Here is a 19,603-nt window from a genome sequence, read left to right as displayed (position 1 = left end):
CAGAACACCTTCAGAGCATTTATAAATTTTTATACATTTATAACATTTACAAACCCAGGTTGTAAATAAAGAGCTGGTATTCTGGGAGATCGTGTGACTCAAAATCAGTTCTCCTATCTTCTATGTTAGCCAGCCCCCAAAAAATATATTTTGCCAAGCCAGCATGGAATAATTTTAGCCTCTGTACTATAAGCAATGCTAAAGATACACACACAAAAAAAGGGGGGAAATAACCAAGGAGTCCTTTTATTAATCCACTCTATCTCATTTCTATCTTATTTCCCCTCAGCCACATAAATCTGTAACATGGCTGGACTGGCCCAATAACAGTGTGTATTAATTTCAATTGCACGGCTATTACAGCAAATATTTGGAGTCCAAATATTGAGACCTCCTTTCACCTGTGCCCCCAAAGCCCTTTGATCTTAAAACGTGTAGAAAAAGAAAACACTATAAAATAATCAGGCAAGTGAATAAAGTCAGAAAAGGAACAAGAAAGCTTCATTAACTGCACAGATTTTAGTGGATAGCATTGCTTTATGTGGAACCAAAAATATTTTGGGAAAGATAGTTTTAGATTATCTGCCTTACCACCAAATCTGGGGTTTGTAGGACCATGATAGAGATGAGCTGCAAACTAGGATTTGAAAGATGATAATCAAGGCCTTTTTCAGGTTTGCTGAAATGCTTCTCGAGTTTCAGAGCAAAGGCAGGAAGATGCAAAAAAGTCTTTGTGGGAGAATTTGGTAGTTGAGAAATGGATTTGAGGCTTGCATATGACACAGAGGCTGAAGCCAATATTGAGCAGATCTGAGCAGTCCAGGCTGAAGCTGAAAACTGAATTAGAGAAGCAAATGAAAGAATTTGTACATTAATGGACTAAAGAGGTAGCCCAGTCCAGAACAAGCTAAGAGTCATTCAGGGGCAAAATGATCCACAGAAAATAATTTTTGAGACTAAAATAATGAAGATTACAGGTCTCTGAACTTAACAGAGCACCTTTGGGGTTCAGGCTTCATCTACATGCACAGAGAATCAGATTTTAGCAATGTCATGGCAGAAAGTTAATGTTATTTGGAAATTAATTGCTACATCCACAGTGAGGTCTTAATGAAAAGTAAGTCCTGTTCATGGGCTTCTGCAGCTGGGGGACTAAAGCCTGGTATTTTAAACTGAGGCATCATCCAAGGCAGAATCCAGTAGCAAGAGTGAAGAAAAGAAGAAAAGTAAAATATAAAGAATCCTATCTAAATGCAACGTAATTACAGCCCAGGGGGAAAAAATAATGTTTTCAAATGCAAGTGTTGTCTTTCAAACAAAATTTCAGTCTCTTTGCTGAGAATTTAATTAAATCTTATGAAAAGCCTCACAGATAAATCAGTTTATTATACCCATGAGAGATCTATTGTTCCATTTAAAAAAAAAAATTAAAAGCCAGTGCACTTTCCCTCCTTACTTAGAAGAATTCTGTAAATGAAAATATTTAGAATTCCTACTAACACTTTACTGTGGGGCCTTTTTTAAAGTCAAGATTTACAGTGGAAAACATACCTGTTGAATATGTAAAAGAGAGCTCACGACCTTTAAAAGATCTTGAATAACAGACATGAACTAAAAGCTTGCTTACAAGTCAGCAAACACATTTGAATAATTCATTCCAGAATGTCAAATTAGTTCACAAAAACACATTAATAAAGGTTGTCTTTCTTGTGGGGAAAAAAACCAAAGCACAGTATGTTAGACTGGGTAAGACATTCTCATTTGGACTCACAAAAAATTCATATTGGTTATCAAAATGAGAAGAGGGAAAACAAGAAATAAGAAAATATTAATATATCATTAATTCAGCCAGTATGAAAAACATTAGAAATATTGATTTTTCCACCAGAAACATGCTTTCTAATACTGGCATATTGAAACATATATCTGGTGATATTTAATCAGCCATCAGTCTCTTTAGAATTTTCAGGTGTATGCTATAAGCCTAACTATAGATCCAGTTACTTTGCTGTGAGAAGCCTAATCTTAATTTACCCATAGAAAAGAAAAATAAGAATGAAAATCAACAACCCACAAAAACCCCCACCAACCTTGTTCAAAAAACTCCTAATCAAGACTTACAATTTAATTCCTAAAATGAGACACAAGCACAGAGACATCCATACAGCTAATATATTTACAAGATGTCTATAAAAATAGCAAATCAGGCTATAAACTGCTTGAAAGTCAGACAGACCTGCTAGAAAGGATTTAGCATTTAGCTAGAAAGGATCAGTATTCATACAGTTGGATACTTTGCTGTATAAAAGAACAAAAAAACCCATGTAAATTTACCATGCTTTTTCTAAAATAAAAAAAGTCTCCATGTTTGTATTGATGAAACAATGCATATCCATCAATTCTCAGAATTCATTTCAGTGTTTCCCTTAAGGCTCGAAGGGAAAGGCTATCTGGATAGTAGGATTGCTGAACTATCTGAACAGATAGTTCAGCAATCCTACAATCTCATAAATGTATTCAGATTTCAAAAGCTTTTCTGCCTCCCGTTCTTGTTCTACTTATATCACAACTCTTTAATCTGCTACCACAGGGAAATTTCTTATAGAAGAGGGCACTTTCCTTGTGCTCTTTCCAATTCCTTTGCCCTCAGCTCCATTCCCTTGAATTTGACATTTTCCTGCTGATTTAGCAGCTCTAGATCTTTCTTGCACAAATGCTTCTGTCCTATAAATCACCACCCCACAGCCCGCTGATTCCTTTTCAACTCTGAAAAATTATTGCAATTTGAAGACTATTACTTCTAAAGCAGCTATCAGTGAAATCATAGAGATAATATACTCAAAACTGGGAACCAAAAAATAGGTAAGACAGGTCAATTGCTAACTGCAAGCTCACCTTTATTTTATTTGCTTTCAGCAGAGCTGGTGCCAGCTCTTGTCAAGGCCCATCTTTCTATGCTGAATGGCTCCGAATGCCCACGATCTGCAGAGCCTGACAACATCCAGGTGTGGCACCAATCTCACCCAAACCATCCCCTCCCAACAGAGCAGCTCTCCCGCTGCTCTCAAGCCCCTGAGGCTTCTGCCTACAGATGCTCCTTGAGTATTTCTGGAAAGCAAAAACCATGGTCACGCCAAAATAAGCGCCACTAATTCTTTCAAACCTCACATTCCGGACATTTTTGGCTGGTTCCAGTGGCTTCGCCAGTTTCTTAGGAGTCCTGAACAGTTCTTTTGGAAAATGATATACTGGCTAATCTACCCTGGATGGTCCTTGAGAGAATCTCAGCATCAAAGAATCACAGGCGCAGACTACGCAGGCATGGGAGAAGGCATATTACTATATGTTATGTTCAAATGAAAGTAAAACATTTGTTCAACTCAAATATTTGCCATATAAAAGAAATAAGTCCAAAAAATGAACACTCCACAAAATGAAACTGCAAAAGCAGCTTAAGAAATGGTCATGTAGCTACAAAAGGGGTTTTTTTCCCTTTATTTCTACAGATTATTTTGCAAATATACCACAGCAAAAAGAAAAACAAGCAAAAAAAACCAACAAAAACCAACCTAACTTTATGAAAACAAACAACAAAGAATATTAAGTACGCCTCTAATTGTGATTTCTTGGAATAATTTGTTTACTTCTACATTTACTGTAGAAACATCCTAAATCAGACTTTGTTACAAAGGGGAATGAGTACCAGGGAGTGTGACTACTTGTGCTCCTCTCCAGGTCCTACAGAGCATTTGCACAGACAGGTCCAAAACACCACAAGGCTGGTTATCAGGACAGAATTTCACATGGGGAAACATTAGCTCAAACTATAAATACATCCAAAATCTGCACAATAGAAAGCAAAATTATGCCAAGCAAACCGCCTTGCAAACTCTTAGTACATATGGAGGAATTTGTTTCAAACTACTTTGCTTGATCTGCCACAACTGATCAGAATTTCCTATATTTGAAGAGTCATCTCGTTCTAGTTCATTTGTCTGTGTTTTCATAAAATAACATTTTCAGGCATTGGAAACCTTTCCCGTCCTTTGGAGCACTGACTTCCAGGAGAAGGTAGGGCAGTTCCTCCTTCCAGCTGTTGCTGACCTCATACCAGCACTTGCGTGCAAAGAAACAAATCTGAGTCCCAAATACATCTGAAAGCAGGACTGAACAGAACTCAAAAAATTATGAGGTTTTTTAACCAAAATCATAACTTCCTTTCAAAACCCTCCAGCAGGTCCTATCCACTGCCTGGGTTATTACTCAAGTGCCACTGGTGCCTCCTTCCCTTCTCTCTGCTGGCCCAGATTTCTAAACCTCTGCACTGACAAGCCCTAGGCAGCATGAGAAACCACAATGTGGGACAAGCAATGTGATCAGAAAGGTTCAGCAATGATAAACAGGAAAATTTATTAATGATTCGGTGTTATTATTTTGTAATAGTTAACCATAAAGTAATGTTTCCACAGATAATTTTAAAGAACTTTTAAGTTTTTGTTCTTTTCTCTACATCACTTCCGTCTGTTTCTTTTAGCATTAGTATCAGCACTTGAGACCAAATGTTGCCCAAGTGTAAATTATACATCTCTTCTGTAATTGCATAATGTAGAGGTATTGTGAAGTGAAGAAAACTACAGGATACCTGCCTGGTAAAGTATTCAAGTGGTTGGCTCTGTTCAAAATCTCTGCCATTTGAAAATAATCTGATCCACTTTTTTTTTCTTTCCATCTGCAATTTTTTCCTTTACAGGGAATTTAAAGATAAAACAGGTAATTGAAGGATAAAATCCATCCCAAACCTGCAATAAGATTTGCTATGGTAATATTTCCTAGGGGATAAGCTGAATACAAGCTCATTGCATGAACATGCATTTTAGTCTCCAGAGGCTGCTTTTCCTACCTGTACAAAGGGGAAGAGCTGATAATGCTGAGTTAACAGATATGGGTTTTGATTACGGAAACAGGTTGAAGTTCACATCCCATGTGCATCTAAAATAATTGTGAAAATTCTTCTGGGGATTTTGCCAAATAAATGCTAAGTTCTCTGTTATTGCTCCTTCTGCCTTCCCTCCCACTCTCCTGGCATCCAAGCACAGAAGGAATGAGCTCTCAGTACTCCTGAATCCATACATGATGCAAAGGAAAAGTGCAAGGGGAGAAGATGCTCCTTTTCAAAGATGCCCTTATTTTACCCTGTGTTGCAAAAAAAGCCCCCAAAGACATAGAATTAAAAAGTGGTATTTGGGGAGGGGGAGGGGGGAGTTCTAGAACACAAAAAGTTTATATTACCATCTTCTAGATAATAAAGGTGCAATAAACTTTTCTAGGTAAAGAAAGAAATAAGTATTGGCAGCTTAGTTTCTGTTCTCTACTTTTCTTTCTAAACATCAAAAAATTAAGATGATAGTAATTTAGTAAATTAATGTTGGTGGACTAAGACTATCATGACCATTCCCATGAGAAGTACACCGGATCCCTACATCATTTTGATTACTAGCACAATTAAATGATTCTACCCTGTCTGAAACACAGTTCAAATAAACAGATTGACATTCTGACGTTGCCTAGAAAATGTATTCAGTGAACATTTTGAAACAGAAAAGTACGAGTTTTTCAGGTTTAGTTAAAAAAAAGAAATCTTACTCAATTGAAAAGTTCATTCATAGGTAGCAAGCAAAATATAATCGGAAAGCTGATCAAAATCATTCATGCCACAGTAGAACAGAATCCATTTTATTCTAAACAGCAACAGCTTCTAAAGATGTTCTGCACTTATTACCAGTTATGAGGAATAATATGTTTCTCAAAGAGTTAAAATACAAAAGCAGTACTTTACTTATGAAGAAAAAAATTAAAATAATTACATAGGAAATGAAAGTAAAAAGCAAGCAGTCAAAAGAACTATATCCCTGAAAATATGGTAAAAAATTGGAAACCATAAATTAAAAATTCACTAAATACATTTTAAGAATTAACATTGTTGAAGTTTACTCTTCTCTTTTCCACTAATTTGGAATACATTATTATTAAAAAATCAGAACCATTGGAGAGTTATGTCACAACTAGCAGTGAATACCTCTCCACCTGAAGGTAAAGTTACCATCTGTACTTAGCTCTGTAGATCTGCATTTTTATTCAGTTTCCTCTTGTTCAAAACAAGATACCAATCTTCTTTCTAAAGCATTCTTTATGCATTTTTTTTTAAATTTAAATCTCATGTCACCTGTCCTTAGTATATTTAGTAAATCAAACCCTAAGGATAGAAGTTAGATCACCAGAAAAAAGTAACTTGGCAAGTTACCGCTCAGTCACCTATGAGAACTTCAGAATTCATATTTTTACTTTTTTTCCTCATCTTATATAAAGAAAAAGCTGACATTTCATTGGTATTGTAAAACTCAGGGGGAAATGGCCTTTAGACTGACACAGGACAGAGCTGCTTCCTGTGACACATCCATGATCTGAGGAGCCTTCAGTCACCACCTTGTGAGCTGCAGGAACCAAAGAGGCACCAGAGAAACCCCACTGGGATTTCCCAACAAACCCACTAGTGCAGAGCAGTGTTCCAACCTGTGATAGCAAAAATGCCCCCCAGAAATGCAGAGCCATCTCTGAGGTGGGACTTGTGTTTTGCTGACTACACCCAAGCTCACAGAGATGTACAGATGGCAACAGAGATGCACAGATTAGCACAAAAATGATAAATGTTGGAGACATTTACAAGGTTTTTCACTAGTTAATGAACATTTTTTCCTCAGATTGTTTGACAGGTACATACAGAATTTTTAAAAAATATCACTTCAGTGATACATTCTCTCTTTGCCACATTTTCTTAAATAAAGCTAAATATTAAGGTGCATCAATAAGTCAATAATAATCATTGCTGTGTGTCTCACTCATACTTTTAATGTATTTCCCTAAATACTTAAAGTACCAGCTGGGTATAGCTCCTTCACAAGAAATCTTGGGTTTAGCCATGCTCCATATTTTACAGTAAGTATCAAAAAGAAGAAAGTGGTCCATTTTATGAGATTCATAAACATTACTCAAATATTCCTTGTGACATATCATACTACCTGGAGAGTAGGTGAAATGTTGCTTTGCATTTTCAAGCTGTGTAGCAAACTGCCCAACCCCATTAAGGGCAGAAGCACTATGAATGTCACCTCTAGACAGAAGCAGCCCCACTTGTCTCAAGGGATTTTTGGTTTGGGTGTTTTTGCAGGTCGGGGGATGACATATAAAGATATACTGCATCATTCCTTCTAGTTTGAATCAAAAATGTCCTTTTACCTCAAACTAACAAAGCCTATAGCAACCTATAGCCAACATCCAGGCTCTTTCAGCTTATTTATTAACCTTATGAAATTAATCATCTTAGTTCCTGGCCAGCAGCAGGTAAGTATGATCTCGCATGCCAGAACAGCACACTCACGGGCAGTGAAAATCCCGGGATTTTGTCTCTGTGCCCCCAGTGATTCCTTAATCATTGACTAATAATGTTATATAAAATGAAGATTGTCCAGTTTCAAGAAACCAGAATCCTCCTTTAGGTCACCACCCTACAATTGTACCTCATATTAACTCATGCAGGCAATCTTGGAAGAAATGCCATTTGCTACCATAGAAACCAAGGATGTGGACTCTATACAATCCCTTGAGTTTAATCGATTTAAGACTGAAATACATATTTGGAGGCAATGAGGAACAGAAAATGCATTTCTGAATGCTGTCTATGAAGGAGAATAAAAACAGGAAATAAATGTAAATCCACTGGACGGCAGGAGGATGACTCAGTTCTACATTGTCTGAGACAAAATGACAAAAGGGAGACAGAGACACTGCAGCAATTCTGGACACCGGCACAGAACTCTCACCTGTACTGCTCTACAGACTCCATGGCCTGCACGACTAACAAGGATTAATTGGCTCACACTGCCTTCTCTGATGGTATTGCTATTGGGAGAAGTGGTAAATGCAACGACCATTTGTTCAAGCCTCTTCTCACTTCTCTTTCTTCATTCTTTCAGTTGATCCTCTTCCTCATCAACCTATTTTACAGACTCTAGATGAAGTGAGAAATCACCTTGAGACACAATTCGCCTTTATTGTAAATATTATAATTGTAAGCAAAGCATGTCTGATGGTTCTCAAGGAGCCATTTAACGTTTCTTAATGCACAATTAAAAAACAACTCGCTAGTTTCATGAGTTGGGAAAAATAAAGATGTTTTGCCTGCCAAACCATCACAAATTCCTTTCTTTTACTGGTGTAGAAGCCTTCACTGGACTGATATTCTAAGTCTAAAAGACTGAATACCATGTGAGTGGTCACAAAGCTTTCCCTGCACAAAAGTTCAAATGAAACAAGACATGTTATTCTCAACTGAAAAGGAACCTGATTCCATGATGAGATAGAAAGCCACAACAACCGTGAACATTAAAATATATTGCATTTATGTCAGACAACATGAGTAAGAAGTTACAGCTTCCAATAAAAGTGTTTCAAAATATTGATATGCATTTCAAACTGAAGTCGCCCTTGAAATATCCACTGCTGTCTACATGGCATCAAAAAGATGAATATTCATTTTTGTTTGTAGTGCAGAGTTAACAATACACTGAAATATAAACATACCCTCAACACTGAAATTTGCTGAGCATTTGTACTGTGCAAATTTCATATTGCTAATAGAGGCATTGTTTGGGACACTGAATTTCTCTAATGTGTGTTCCTTCTTCAGCATCAGGTGGGGTATGGAGACACACTGAATACACTGTTATTCTGACTTCCCAGAGGGATCAGGCACAGGCACAACTGCATCCCTGAACTTCTAGCAAAGTTAGGAGTTCCTCTGCAAAAGACATTTTTTTAAACTATGACATCTAAATAGACTGAGGAATGTTTCCCTTACAGAGAAGAGGCAAAAAAATGATACAGGCAATGTGGAGTCTAAACTGACACCCATACAAAGTTTATATCAAAAGATGTAAACTGAACTAGAATCCTTTGAGACCCAATCTATGCCTTAATCACAAATCTGTCCTTTCTATGCCATAAAATGGAAAATCTCTCCACCTGCCTGTCAGCCAGTGACAGTATTATAAGAAGATTAAAGATGAAAGGTTTTACAGAGTTTTTTAAACTGCAGATCTTAGAGATTCTTTGGCTTGCTCTCTCATGAAGATTTTATATTTGTTCTCACTTTGTATTTCAGTTTTCCTAATCTAAAATGAAAGTCATTGAGACTGAAATGTATGTTTTGCTCTTTATGCACTGAAAACACAGGAAAGCAAGCTGTCAGTTAAAATACAACTGTGAACAACAACAAACTGCTTACAGCAAAGAAAAGGTGAAGAGAATTCTTGCACAAAGAAATAGAAATAATTAAAAAGAGCAAAACCAGTATGCAACCAAGCAAGCAAAGCAGCCTATTTCTATGCAAACACAGAAGTTTTCAGTTAATTAAAATATGTGAAAAATCTCACTATCCCTCACAGCAGATCAGTTAATGTTTTCTGCAAATGCTCCTGAATAAATGAGTCATTTTTGAACAAATTCTGCAGCCCTTGTAATTTTCCCTGGGACTACTCATGGAATAAAGAATGACACAGTGCAAATCCTAGAATTATTCACAATGGTATCTACAAGGCAAGTCCATTTCCTTTTTCTTAAAGTCATACAGAACTCTAACAGATTTTGTGGGAGGGAAGAAGAGAGGTTTTATGGTGGATAAAAGCGCATTAGGATTTTGAAACCTAAATGTGCAAATCTGGAGAGGAAAAATCTTAATGGCAACATGAAACAGAGCCTTGCACCCCAACTGATGCCCTCCCAAGCTGTGAGCCTCTCCCCTATCTCCCAGACCCTAGCAGAGGTTTGTCCCAGAGCAGAAGAACCCAGGTGTTCCTCCTTCCAGCAGCACCAGACCTTCTGAGGGTGAATTCAACCCTCGTGCTCCCCAGGACACGATGGAACCACAGCAAGCCTTACTAACAGCAGAAAACAGAGCAGGTTGTACCTTATGTACCTCAGCCAAAATCCCTGAGCTGCTTTCTTCTCAAAAGCACTTGGAAGCTGGAAGAAGCAGCAGAACAGTGGCACTTGGGTGCTGTGGCCACACAGCAGAAAAGGTGAGATGTGGCAAGGTAACATTTTGTGTCTACAGTGAATTTAATTGATCGGTTCCCAAGCTGTGGGTTTTGTTTGGTTGCTTCTTCACTTTACAACAAAACTCCAGGGGTGATGAGAGGGGGCAAGACTGTTTTGATTCTACTGCATCCCACGGCTATATTTTCTTAATATTACATGGCTACTGCAGGAGATTGCCTGGATTCCACAGGGATTTGGAAAAGATGTTGCACTAAGGTATCCACCTGCTGGGGTGAAAAACTCCTGTGACTGGGACAAAACCTTCTGGCAGCCACCACTGCCTCAAGCACTGCTTCCTTTTGTGGGAATACAAAGGATCATTTTGGCAGTGACACTTCTAAAGACCCCAAGATCACACTGCGGTTTCGTTTTACATCTTTCCCCCTCCTTGTACTTCTGCAGCTCCCTGAAGCTTTGACAGCAGTTTCTAACAGCACAGACATGATTTCAGTTTTCTCTTGAGCAAAATGTCAGCAAGTCACTGCTCCCAATGGTACTCAGCAATGGTACCATTGCTCCCTGGTACTGTATTTTGATATAATAAATCTAAATAATAAAGCCACTAAACACAGAGTGGCCGGGCTCCACGTGCCTCTGGTGGAAGCAGCATGCTGAACCCTCACCCTGCACACAGAGCACCTCCAGCACTCCAACACATCCTTAATTTACAGTGGGATCACTTCAATCTAAAAGACCATGCATATCTCATGTTCTTAGCACAGACAAAAATCTGATCTATTTGTAGGGGTATATGAATTTGCAAACATCTTTGAACTCCTTGTTTTGGAGCATTAGTGGATTGCTCTTTATCTCCTTCTCCTTTATGAGCCTCCAACTCTGCCATTAGGAGTCTAAACTTTTGAGTCTCTTGCAACTAACTGGGATCAGTTTTCACTGTAAATATAAACCCACAATTTGATGCATTATTATTATTTTGTTAATTTTCAACATCCAGTACCAGCAAGAAATTGTAGGGTGTTCTAGCAGCAAACTCATGTTGAAATATCCATATTGCCTATTCTAGCATCACGAAACATTCTGCTCCCTCTTTAACGTCTCTAAATTTCTGGATTGACCTAAAAATTTGGATGTATTACATATCAATGGCTTGCTTTGAACTCTTAAATAAGTTAATTTACTAAGATTTCCCCTAGTTTCTATAATCTTGATGTAGCAACATCTAAAATCAAAACTGAAAAAAAGCATTAAAGCCTCTTTCCTTAAATATGATTAAATAAATTCCATGGTTACATTTTAACCAGGACGGCCAAACACAAACAATGTGGTGACAATTAATTGAATTTATATACTCTTTTTCTCATTCAAAACTATCTATATTTTATCAATTCATTACAAGTTGTGTGTTGCAGCCTATAGAGAACTCCCAAAACACGTATTGGATTATTCAAGTGTTCAGTCCTTGTGCTTTGATCACCAAACTCAGATTAGATTCATTCTGTTCCCGATTGTTTAATTTGACCTTTCTAAACCATTTCTGGTTGTTAAAATCAGGTTTTGATTATACAAATCTTAGAACTACATAAAAATTTGCATCTAATCAGCATTCACACAAAACAAATCACATTTCAAAACAAGATTATGAAGAGGAAGACATGAGGGGCAAATATGGTAGATATAGTTAGGATTCTAGTTAAAGGTCGAAATATTTAGAAATTACTCCTCTACACTTCAGCTGCACTCATAAAGCTCCAGGTTTCCTTTTTCTGAAATTATATTGATAGGCAAATGTAACACATAGATAAGTATTGTCTCTGTCTATGAACTATTTAAAATGGGTTCTTTTATGCAGTGTGTAACTTTAGACCTCCAGTAAGTGTGACTATTAAACATTTTGTATACATGTTTTTATCTGTTCGGAAGCACTGCAGCACTAATGAAAAAATCCCAAGTCTAAAAGTACATTTCAATTTTATTCTAAAGAAAAATTTGTAACATTACATTTTAAAACTGTTGATGTTTTTCTATTTTCTGTGTATTTTTAGTTTCCTTAAGCCAGAAAAATAGGACTTTTTTTTTCTTTTTAAAAAATCATCTCAAATTTATTCATGAATTAATTTAGGAGAAGCATCTGATCTCATTTGTTGGCTTTCTGTAATCCATTCTGCTCCTAAAGTCTACTAATTATTAATTAATTGGGAAAAAAAGGCAATATCAGGGACTGATTTAGAGTGGAGAAGGGCAAGACATGGATTTACTGAGAATTCATAATTCACAGCATTGACTTACACTAAGATCATAAGGTTACTCCAGGACTACACTCAGCAGTGGGGAGAACCTTCTCCTGGGAAAATCTCCTCTCTGGCTCTCTCTGCAAAGTGCGAACTGCAGAGATATTCAGGTGTTTGTGAGGCACCAGATGGGATAACCAGATGATGGGAATAGCCAGTTGGCTCTTCTCCCTCCAAAATATTGTAATATTATGTAAGTAAATACAACTGAAAACAAATATATTATTATTTTCTTCTCCATTTTCAAGGTAAAAATTATGCTTAAAAGGGTTTTACCTATGTACTCTCCTTGATTTGTTCTACAGACAGTGTTTTGGTGACACCAGACACATCTCTGGAGTATCTCTACCTGACAAAAGCTCCCTCACACAGTGTGAATATTTCAAACTTGAAGACCATTTTTAACTGGAAAATTGAGGGGGAAAAAAAAAAAAAGAAAAAAGGTCCAGCTGAATTGCAGAGTCTGACTCAAATGTCTGAAAGATATTAGAGATACCTGGTAAGTGCTGCTGCAGGCAGCAGCTTTATTTGAATTTGCAGTGCAGGCTAAATCAGGACTATCATTAGAAAAAGTAGGACTCAAAAGTATGAGATTTAATTAACCTTTCACTCCAAAGGACTGAACTTCCAGGCCAGGGTTCATGTGAGCTGGTGCTACAGAAACTGGCAGCAACACCATCTGCTCTGTGCATGAACAGCAAACTCCACAGCTCACCTCTGGGCAGCAAGAAGTTCAGATACTTAGAGAAAAGTGGTTTTCAGAAAGCTTCACACTCTGGCTGTAACCCAGGAAAATGTCCCTTGGTAATTAGCTGCGTGTGAATCCATTAGAGAGGCACTGGAAATCACAAATTCCTGGGCTGGCAGTGACCTGGAAAGGGCAGGAGAGCATGGAGGGCTCTGTGGCTCTGCCTGGAACAGACCACAGCCACAGAGATCAGTCACTGCAGTGTTCCTTGGAGGCAAAAATGAAATTCTTTTTGCAGCTGAGAGACCAAGACAACAGTGTTACCTAATTTTGTCCTCTATTTTTTTTTTTTCCCCATAGCTTTTGAGCCCCACAGCTTCTTCTACTGCCTTCAGATTTGAAATTCAGGTCACTGGAAGTGACCAAAACCAGTTTTGGGCCAAGTGCCCAGTACCAGTTAGGTATTAATATTACTGAGGCAGGACAGAAGAAAGGAACCTGCTGGAGAAATTATGACTAATAAGCACTGCCAAATAAATCCAAAAGTTTTCTGGAAAGTTGCCTAAAATACTTTTATAATGGAATGGATATGGCTGGGAAACAATTGTATTGAAAGAATAGGATGTGATTTTTGGGGGGGAAAAGAAAAAAAGCAATGAGAATATTTAATGAAAACAGCTTTTAAATCCCAGAAGACTGGGTTTGAACTGTGTTGCCTCATCTAAGTATAAATCAGCAAAAATAAATTTAACACCACACACTGCTGACAAAAAAAGAGCTTGTAGAGCTAAATGGAAGCTGAAAAAAGTATACTGGACTAGCAATGAGAGTTTTCCTGTTTGCTTCTCCACAGTCAGAAACACTGCAAAAAACAGAGCAAGCCAATTTTCTAACTTGTTTTTCATGTTCTCCAGAGCCAGCATAAGCAAATGAAACAAATTTAAAACCAGGTCATGTGGAGTACATAATTCCTAATGTTTTACTTTGAAGAGGGAGACACATTTAGATGTCTTCCTCATTGCACTGCTGCACTTGGAGAATTTTCAATTCAAGCATTACTTCTTATTTCTGCTTCCACAGATAAAAATACTGTGACATTACTCAAAAAATTATACTAAGTTCAACTCAGCCAAACCTCTGACTATTTTACTAGAGCTACCTTCTCAGAAAGTTTAGTTTGCTGCTCCTGGACCTCTTCCTACCTGTTTCCTTGCCCACTTATATTTGCATTCTGTTTGAAGTCTCCTAAGAAACAACAAATAATAAAAATATGCCACCTTCCAAAATTCAGCCCTTCATCCTTTATTACTTTTCCTGACACTTGAAAAGATTTTATGTGTTTGAAGGTGACAAACTATACAACCCAATGAAATTCTCAAAAGGTATTTTGTAAGAGGGTCATTCAAACCAGAAATAAATAAACTGGCAGCTGTGTAGGAGGAATGGTTGACAGCAAATATCTGAATGGGTGACTGAAACCCCTCTGAGAAGCATTCAGTAATGTGGTAACAGTTCTAGAAAGAGGTGTCCATTCCCAAACATTCTTTTGGACATAGGTTTTCATTCCCTTTTGTGTTTGCCAGGTTCTTGTTCCTCTGTGTGCCCAGACCTATTTTTCAAACCCCTTGTCAGGGATTTAGGTCCTTTGATGTGCCTGGCTTGTTTTCAGCGCAGACAACTCCTCAGAAAGGCATTTTCCCAAGCTGTTCCACTTCATTACCGCAGCAGAGAGCTCTCTGCCAGTGCACTCCCGGCTCCCACCTCGTGCCAAGGTGACTGCAGCTGGTGCAGGATGGAAAGGGCAGCTGTGCTCTCACTGAAATGCACTTACTGGCAACACACAGAGCAGTGAGGAAGCCTAAGCATCTCTGTTCCCATCTTCTCATACATATCACCATCTATTTCATAGGGAGAGGGTCTTTGGGAATGCTGTTTGCCTCTTTTCAAACCATCTACATCTTCACACAATACAGAACCTTCTCAACAAAAGGCATTTGAAAACTTGAGTGATTGAACACCTATTTTCATAAGCCTTTTTGTACAGCTATGCTTTGATATTAGAGCACTTCTGCTGACAGATACCGAGCCTCTGTTAAACTTGACTAGAAATATTCCTCCTTTCACAAACAGAAAATGCATTTCATTGTTTAGATTAAACATAAAGCAAAGCAAAGTAGAAAATGCTCCAATGTCTTTCCTCTTATTCGGGCTGACCAAAACAGAGACAACAAAGAACAAATCAATATTAGAGTCATAACAAAATAAAAAAGGGAACAAGGTATTCCTTTAAGTTATATGGTCTATTCTTCTCCCTCAAAGCAGGTGCAGATATGCTTAGCTATATATTTCCAAGATTTTTTTTATCTAACTTTTTTTCTAAATATTGGCATTGGTGCAGAATCTGCACCCATTGATGCAGAGTTGTTTTAAACTACACAGTTAGGTACTTTTTCCCCTTTTCACTCTCAGGCTGCCTGTGGTTTCCTTTATCAAGTGAAATGTTCAATCCTATCCCTTAGCAGACAATTCTGAGTCCATGAATCTCATTTGGAGTAGTTATCACAAGTGCTTGATGTTCAAAATATGTATGAGGTGTTAATAAACTAAGTAATGCAATGTCATTTTTAAAAAAAAATTTGATTAGGTGATTCATATAAATAACCAATACTGCTTCAAATGAGAGCCTTCTCTTTGCTGCAAATTACATTTCAATTGCAAATGCATCTCTGTGGACTTTTGGCTTAGCCTTTTAATCTAATGAGAATGCAGTAAGCAAGTTTCCTATCTTGAGTATTAAAGAGAAGGTAACAGGAAAAAAGAAACAACATGTAAAAATTTAAAATATGAGAAAGTATTTCCGGTTTAGTTTCTCTTTCAAAGTTAGTTTTCAGTTGTTCTTATTCAGGAATACAAAATGCTTAAAATCCAACAGTTTATTTCTTAATATTTATTTAGCTTACTGACAGGGCTAGGGTGGTTCACTCACTTTTTCCCACCCCGGCTCTGCTACCTTCAAAATCAATGACAAAAAAAAGTTTCCCAGCCATTCTTCATGTCCAAATACTGCACTACAATGGGAGGTTCCTAACCTGCGTGTTTGATGAATTTGAGGAAATTACTTCACAAGGGCCTACATAAAAATATCAGTGAGAACATCTGTCTTTTCTATAGACTAACCTAATGAAAGGAAATAAAATTAAGCATTTATAATATATATCATCACTAGAATAAACCCAAGTAGGAAAAATAAAATGGAAATAAGATATTACAAGATAGGAGCTTCCTGGAAAGATGCTACCATTTCTACTAGCCTAATTATTCCAGTTAAAAATGTATTTTTCTTTTTTTTTTCTAGTTGAGATAATAACAGTCGTATAATCCCTAATCCCAGACAGAGCTCCATTGTTATAACATGTAATATGATTTATTCCCCTTCTTCCTGTTCTTCCTAGCTGCTGGGTTTTACTCTTTTGCTGCAGTGAAACAGCTTCCCACCAAAACACCTGACTTGTGTGTGTGTTTTCTTGACATGGATGCTCACAGATCTGATTTCCACCTTAGCTTGCAGAAGGAGCATGGTGTTACTTCTAAATAATAACATTTTTTATTTCTCCTACTGCATATGTTAGCAAGAGACCCCAATCCCTCTCAGTACCCTCTTTAGGATGCAGTTTGGGTTTTGGTTTTTGATTTGTTGGTTTGCTTTCTCACGAACCCACTTCCACTTGAGCTCCAGCTGTCCAGCAGCCCCACAGCTTCTCCCTGCACACCATTGTGTCCTATTTATTCTCTTCACTTGAATGCTTTCCTTACACTCTGTAGTTTATGACTCAGCTCAGGTTTCAAAAATGAGGAAGAAATGAGTCTCTGTGAATGCTTGGGAATAATCATCTTCAGTGCTGTGATATGAAAATCCTGGGCTTTGCCACTCTTTTACTGATACCCATTATGAAAATAACTCAGGCAACCTGTTCACTCCCCACTATTTACTCTGATGTGAAGTTGCTAAGTTTCTAATTCCCTTTGGGCACAAGAGGGTCCTGCTAGAGCAGCATTAGCATAAACTTTACAAGATCATAAAGTTACCGAATAATATTTTATAACAACATTAAAGTATCTGGCATGTCTAGATATTATCTTCATAAAATGCATGTTCTCTGCAACTGTTTTACACTTAAATAGATTCGTGCTGGTGTAAAGGAATTACAGAAAAAACTGCCCTAAATAATGTCTGCAGAATCCAAAACACAATAAACCTTTAGTTACAAGACATGGAATGCAAAAAATTAAGATATAAAAATATTTTTCTCTAACTTGTCCTGACATTTTGATCAGATCAAACCATAATACCCTGATGTTTTCATGTACAGTCCCCTATTTAATAAAAATTAAGATAGAAAACTTAAAATGGATTAGTGCTTCTTATATATAAGTAGATTTTGTCCAAATCTACTTAATATTATACATTCACTTCACATCAAGACTCCTGGGATATTCTTTGTGTGTGTGTTTACTTCTGAGCTGCCCTGCAATGCTCTAGTCCATGTAACTCAATAAGCACGACTCCATTGCTCAAAATCCTACATTTTTTTCTGTGCCATTTGAGAAAATAATAGTAGAAAAGTAGTTATTGCATTTTATTTTTATTATTGTAGTCTATGAAACTTTATCCTTCCTCAGTACCAGCCCTTCTATCTCACTATTTCTACCCGTGTTTCTTCCTCTCTGCTTTACCGAAGAGTGGAAAACGTATTTGCTGATTACTGAGGAAAAGCACAGTTCTTTCAAATATATAAATATATAAATATATAAATAATTATTCCTGTTTTAACAGCTAGCAGAGGTTGAACTCTACTTGTACAAATATTCTTCTACTTTTTCCCTTTTTTCTCAGCTTCATTGCTGAGCTGCAGCTTCCCCCCCCACCCTGACAAATCAAGGGTTCCTGCATAGCTGCAGTTCAGTCTGATCCACAACTACACCAGCAACTCAGATTCTAATTGTGAGCAGAGGCAGATTTTTCATAGCTCTAACTAGGAGCAGACAAACAACTCTTCTGTCAGACAAAGAAATACTGTGATTGGAAAACAGATCAGTAAAATTCAAATGACAGTATTGTCTTGCAGTTTATGGATCACAGCCCTTAAATAGTGCATTTTGTTGAACCTGTGTGGTACCAGTCTGTCATAAAATACAAAAATCAGCAAGAAAAGGTTGTGTGAGTAAAGAGATATCTATCCTATATTGGGCAGGATCAAACGTTTATTTTTAATGAAAACATTGCTGAGACTGGCATGGAGCTCTAACTATTCAAATTTTCATGATTCTCTAAATTTCCACATAGTTTGCACTTAAGCCAACTAAAGAAATCTGCAGATCTTTTTTTTCTTGTGAATAAAAATGTAAAACTAAACACTAAAACCCCCTCGGCCTTTGAGATAACAGACAACCCTCCTCCAAAAGACACTTTTTACAAACACATATTATTCTACTGCTTAGTCCTTGTAGCTGTCTTTGACCATTTTAGGAGTAGGTCAGAAAATGAGCCAGCAATGAGCTAAGTCTCACAAGGCAGCAGGAGCCCTGCTGGTTCCAGGTGATGCCTTGATTCTTACTTTACCCTGTGGTGTAAATGTCTTTCAGAACTGCTGTGCAACTGCATCCTGTGTGAAGATGTATAATTTGTTTAGTTTGATGCTGCTTATTCAACATGATTTATTTAATAAAATCTTTGATCTGTATAACCAGCTGAGTATCCAGAGTTAGGGAGTCTTTTCCTAAATGAAAGGAAGCTATTTCCAGTGTTTATAAAAGCAATATCACGTACCAAAGTCCTTGCTTGTTTTTCTTTAGATGATGCATAATAGGAAACAGCTCTGTTGCCATCCCAGTGATGCCTGAAGCACTGCCGGACACTGGGAAATCACTAGACCTACCAGAATCACACATGATGTGGTATTTTAATATCTTCCTTACTAGTCCTGTTTGTAAAAAATACTGGATAATTTACAGAAGGCCCATTGCTTTTTCTGTATGACCTGATCTTAAGCTTTATATTTTCCATAATCACAAAAACTGTTGATGTCTTTAAATTCATCCTCTTCTATGTTCCAAATGGAAAAAAAAAGGTCACTGTGTTCCGTGCTTACCAGACTGCTAGGTTACACTTGAGAAGTTTGGATTCTGTTTTCAAGTGTCTAATTTAAGTACAGTGGGACTCCCTGGAAGTGTGAGCAGGCTTGGCTGCCAAAAGCTGCAGCATGATGTGTCTGTTGCCAGGCTGAATGTCAGCATAGCTCCTCTGGTCACTGCCAGCAGAAGGACATGGAAAAGCTCTCAGGATTCTAAGGAAGACCTGCACAGTGCAGCTCCCTGCATAATTATCACAGTTTAATCCCAGCCAGCAACCAAGGACCACACAGCCTCTCATTCACTCTTTTGCAGTGGGACAAGGGGGACAACTGGAGGTGTGAAAATGAAAAAACTCCGTGGGTGAAGCAGAGAAAAAGCCCTG

General features: G+C 37.5%; 1 long non-coding RNA gene across 2 annotated transcripts in view; it reads right to left on the bottom strand.

Annotated features, from left to right (window-relative positions):
* The window catches only part of LOC146431140 (uncharacterized), a 148,344-nt gene that overhangs the window by 85,796 nt on the left and 42,945 nt on the right, over nt 1-19,603 (bottom strand). The window contains exon 3 of one of the 2 annotated variants that reach the window (XR_014854877.1): nt 13,609-13,951. The exons of the other annotated variant lie outside the window; for it this stretch is intronic. This is a non-coding gene — a long non-coding RNA (uncharacterized LOC146431140). Of the gene's footprint in view, nt 1-13,608; nt 13,952-19,603 lie in introns of those variants that run through there. 2 annotated transcript variants of the gene reach the window in all.

This window comes from Lichenostomus cassidix, chromosome 13 (assembly GCF_008360975.1).
Source record: "Lichenostomus cassidix isolate B80296 chromosome 13, HeHo_3.0, whole genome shotgun sequence".
NCBI lineage: Eukaryota > Metazoa > Chordata > Aves > Passeriformes > Meliphagidae > Lichenostomus > Lichenostomus cassidix.
Note: the sequence above shows the minus strand (reverse complement) of the source record. Positions and strands in the feature narration are given on the sequence as shown.